We start from the raw sequence: 4,698 nt of genomic DNA, 5'->3' as shown, positions 1-4,698 counted from the left end.
TAAAAATGATCAGAATGCTGGGCCTTGTAGTTCCACAACTGCACATCTATATACACTGTAACATTTTTTCTAGCAGCTTCATATGTATGTGGCCCAAAAACATTGGTGTACTGGTGGTTTAGCAGTCACGCCTACATACCACAGATTTGCTAACAGTTGTAATGTGTCAAGCAGTGTTTTAATTTTTTTGCCTGACTACAGGTGCAAAACATCAATGTAAAAATATGAATAGTAAATAATATAGCCCTAAACCAAAGGTAAATTTGTCCATTATTGTAATTTATTTGATGATTTTGCACAAAAGCATCTCGATTGCTCGGTACATAAAGTCTGCCGATCTTTCCTTTCACAGATTGTCCGTCCCGAAGTGATCAAGCATCCAAGAAAAGAAGCTCCGATGGTGCCGCATCTGTGGAAGCAGGTAAATGTTCAAACCACAGGCCATTACACATACAGTACACACACCCATGTCACATCAAATAAATCACATTACAGTCATCTCCAGCTGCTACATTGCAACGGACATGAATGTAATGTGGCCTAGCCATGTCAATAAAGATTATTGTCAATGTTTCATGCAGGATCGGGGTCCATTTGTAAGTACATAGTACCCGTAGGTATGGGCGTCTACCATCTCAGACCCTTTCCAAAACAGTACTGACGACCGAAAGGACAATATATGCATCTGTACTTACCTCTTCCTCTGTATCCACAGGTACTGTACAACTAGGACAACAATCCACAGAATCCTCGGATATGCCGGTGGATGACATAGAGATAATTCTGGAACCAGTGGACACGTTTGCGGCTGAGGAGGAAATAAACACATCACAGAGTGATCTTCCACCAAGTGGGGTGACTCCAAACCCACCCCCACCCAGAAAAACTCCCCCTACAGCTGCTTCTGCTGCCCAAGTAGCTACCTCCTTGGTACATTTCAAGGACAAACAACTAGAATTTATGGCCTCCCAAAGTCTTGAAATGGGCCACATTAAGGGGTACATGCGTGACACCTTTCTACAGTTGAGAAAATTGTCTAGGAGTGTACGGGTTGGTGTAGGCACTCAGGTGCGTATGGCAAATAGCATAGACACCCGTCTTGCTGAACTTAGCTCTGCTGTAAGGGAGCAGAATAACCATATTGGCAGCCTTGCACAAAGTATTCATTCAATTAGTCAATCGTGTACTGCGCAGACCAATGCGTTGATCGCTATGCAGGCACAAATCCATCAAATGGAGGTGCCAGGTGTCATAGGTGCAACTACATCTACAATTAGTAGTGTATCTAGCACACCAGTAAGTGGCTCACCAACTTCCCCACCCGTCGGAGTATTAGGACCCGGGGTGGCGTGTGCGCAGGGTCAAGAGGTGGTAAAGCGCAGCCTGATGGAGGGAAAATATAATTATTTAACATAAAATAAATTGATAATGCATGTACTATGCTTGAATTTTTGTTACAATAATACACATTTCTATTGTTTGCGACTGACAAATGTAGGTTATATATGATGCAATATACTGTAGTAAATATGTCACAACGCATACCATTTTGTCTGTGTGTTATTCTTCAAACATTTGTTGTGTGATCTGTTCCATAATGTAATGATATATGGGCAAGGTATTGGTGGAAGATGCTGTTGTCTCAAATCTGGCCCGTCCGAGGTTGTGGAACTACATATTTCAGCAAGCTGTGGCAGTCATGTTTTGAGCTGTCATACTTACAGTGTGTCAGGGCATGCTGGCCCATGTAGTTCCACAACAACAGGTGAGCCATAGTTGATTGCACAAAAATCACATACATGTTGTTAATATACTTACAAGGTTTTTTACAGCAAGGGATAGGTCTGCACCACCAACTGTACCCTTGGACTGTGTCTATTGGGCTAAATGTGGGGGCAAAAAGATGTTAGTGATAAATGTAATGTAGGTGAGTTCACTTCCAGCAAAGGTACATGTAGGAATAGAGGGCACATGTGCTTACCAGAAAAGTAGTGCCTGATGATGTCTGTACGCACCAGATTCCCCCTCTGCGTACCCCTCACTACCCGAGGTGTGGTAGGTTGGGCTTCCTGCACGACTGCTGCATGATCCTCCTCCACATAGGCTGGTTGGTATAGGGCTATGTTGTGTAACATGCAGCAAGCCTGGACGATCATCACTACTTTTGCAGGGTGGTAAAGCAGCAAACCAGATGACCGGTCCAAACACCGGAATCTACTTTTCAACACTCCAAACGTACGCTCCACCACATTGCGGGTTGCAATATGGGCTTCATTATACCGGTGCTGTGCAGGGCCATCGGGGGTGCGCAAAGGTGTCATGAGCCAGGAAAGACAACCATATCCTGAGTCACCTAAACCAAAGAAAGGAAGTAATTGCCTTATATGGTAAGGTATGTGCAGTGGGCAAATAGTATTTACTTGGACAAGAGTAGTAGGCTGGTGAAAATTGAAACACACACACACACATTTCAGCAGGTACAAAGACGAATAGAGAGGGTAATATGTAAAAATGTACTTACCAAGTAGCCAGCCCTCTAGCATTTGTTGTTGGGTAAATCGGTTCCAGAGGCCGGAGTGTCTCAGAATATAGGCGTCATGGCAGTTCCCAGGGAAGCCTGCCACTACACTTAGGATTTTGAGATGAGCATCACATACCACCTGCACGTTCAGGGAGTGCCGCCCACGCCTATTGACATAGACGTGGCCCCGCACGTGCGGAGCCCTAATCCCAATGTGTGTGCAGTCTATAGCTCCCAGCACGTGAGGGAATGCTGAGAGTCTATAGAAAGCAACCTTGTGGTCCTGCCACTCTGACTCTGAACTGGGGAATCTGATGTATGTCCACCACAACTTCTTTAAAGCAAGTAACACTTGAGTAAAATGCTTTGAGAAAGTGGCTTGTGATACCCCCAAGGACCATGAGGTCACGGACTGAGTGGAGCCAGTGGCCAAATAGTAGAGGGTACGCATTAATTTCTGCAGCCCAGACACTGCATAGTTGCCCCCCCAAAAGGGTCCAAATCATCACCTGCTCATATAAGTTCAACAAGTTATTGCGGTTTAGCCTAAACATCCCCACAACCTGTTGATCCGAGAGGGAGTCCAGGTACAGCCTAGCACGATACATACGTGGGGTACGCACTATTTGGGGTGGTACCTGGTTCTGGTGCGCAGCTTCCTCCCTCCTGCCCAGCTCCTCCAAATGGGCCAAATCCAAAATCAGCAACTCAAATCCACTCTGCACAATCTCCATGTCTCAAACCCTCACAGGTGTCCTTAATAATGTGGGGGTATATGTAGGAGTGTTTGTGAGTGAATTTAAGGACACCTGTGATGACATTAACCATGTGTGCACTTGACCAAATTGAGTTCTGGGCCAAATCGCCCAACAGAACCTGGTCTGAAAAAATGGCGATTATTAGACACCTTAAAAGTGCAAATTGCGAAATCCCATTCCATTAAATAAGCGAATTGTATACTTTTCTATTGGAAAACATCTGGATGCGATAAAAGTGCAAATTTTTACCGCACTTTCAGTACGCATGACTTATCGCACAAAATATGCGATTTAGGGACCTTTTCGCATCAGATTAAATATGCGATTTCACGGAAAAATGCGAATTAGCCGTTTTTTGGAGTAAAATTCGCCAAAAAACACTACTCTCATTCCATAGAATGTCACCCCCAAAGCCACTCTCACACACAAATAAGCATTACAATCACTGCAACAGCAACCCTAGCTCTGTACAATTTTAATACTATTTCACTTTTCAATCTATTCTAGCACTTTATGGCCTATTTATGTTGTAACTGTACGTCATTTTAACCTCTTATTTTCATCATATCTAAAAGTCCCCATGTCCCCTAGTTTCAATTAATAAAATAAAAACTAGAAGGACATTTTTATGAAAATCAAACCAGAAATTGACTCTATTTTCTTGTAGATTTAATCAAAGGTGTGCATCCAACCGTACAATCCCTTTCTCTCCTCTCTTCGTATAAGCTTCAACTGATTGTGAGGATAGCACTCCCACCATAAATAAAAATAGGTGGTAAGTCCTTAATAGGTTAAAGATAACAGAGTGCAGACTTTTCCCCCCTCTTTTCTTATTTTGTTTCTATGCAGGGTAAATACTGGCTGCATTATTTTGCACTGCAATTTTAGTTTCAACACACCCCACCAAAATGTAACTCTCTATGCGCATGTTACATCTGCCCCACCTGCAGTGCACATGGGTTTTCCCATTTTGAGAACAAATTTGCACTGCGATCAGATCTGAATAAGGGCCAAGCTCCATATGTTCAGACCTGAAAGCGGAAAACAAATGGAAAAATGTGCTTATGAGTTTAGATACAGTATATAATACATTTATTTATGCAACAGCCTTTTTCCCATTTTTTTTTTTATAATTATTCACTTTTTTGCTGACTGGATGTATTCTCAGTGTATTTTTGGACTTGGCTGTTGGTCTGCACAGTAGGAATGCCAGCCAATATCATTCTCAGCGCTTAAAGTGAACTTTACTGGCCTCCATCAGTTTTCTGTAGATATCTAAGAACTTTGCAATTGTTTTGCAATTTCCTGTTTATATAAAAGATAATATTATGTCAGCAGAGGGAGGGGTTTGATTAGGTGGGGGAGGGACTTCAGCCTTATATATACATAGAAGCAAAGCTCAGGGAATCACACCTGGTA

General features: G+C 42.9%; 1 long non-coding RNA gene across 1 annotated transcript; it reads right to left on the bottom strand.

The window, feature by feature from the left end:
• Positions 1 to 253: 253 nt before the first annotated feature.
• On the bottom strand, positions 254 to 2,336 carry LOC146028198 (uncharacterized). Its single transcript, XR_014455196.1, has 4 exons — positions 1,982 to 2,336; positions 1,819 to 1,883; positions 696 to 808; positions 254 to 409 (listed from the first exon to the last, which is right to left on the bottom strand). It is a non-coding gene; the product is annotated as an uncharacterized LOC146028198 (long non-coding RNA).
• Positions 2,337 to 4,698: the final 2,362 nt, after the last annotated feature.

Source organism: Crinia signifera, chromosome 1, assembly GCF_055691185.1.
Source record: "Crinia signifera chromosome 1, ASM5569118v1, whole genome shotgun sequence".
NCBI lineage: Eukaryota > Metazoa > Chordata > Amphibia > Anura > Myobatrachidae > Crinia > Crinia signifera.
This window is presented reverse-complemented; position numbering and strand designations above follow the sequence as displayed.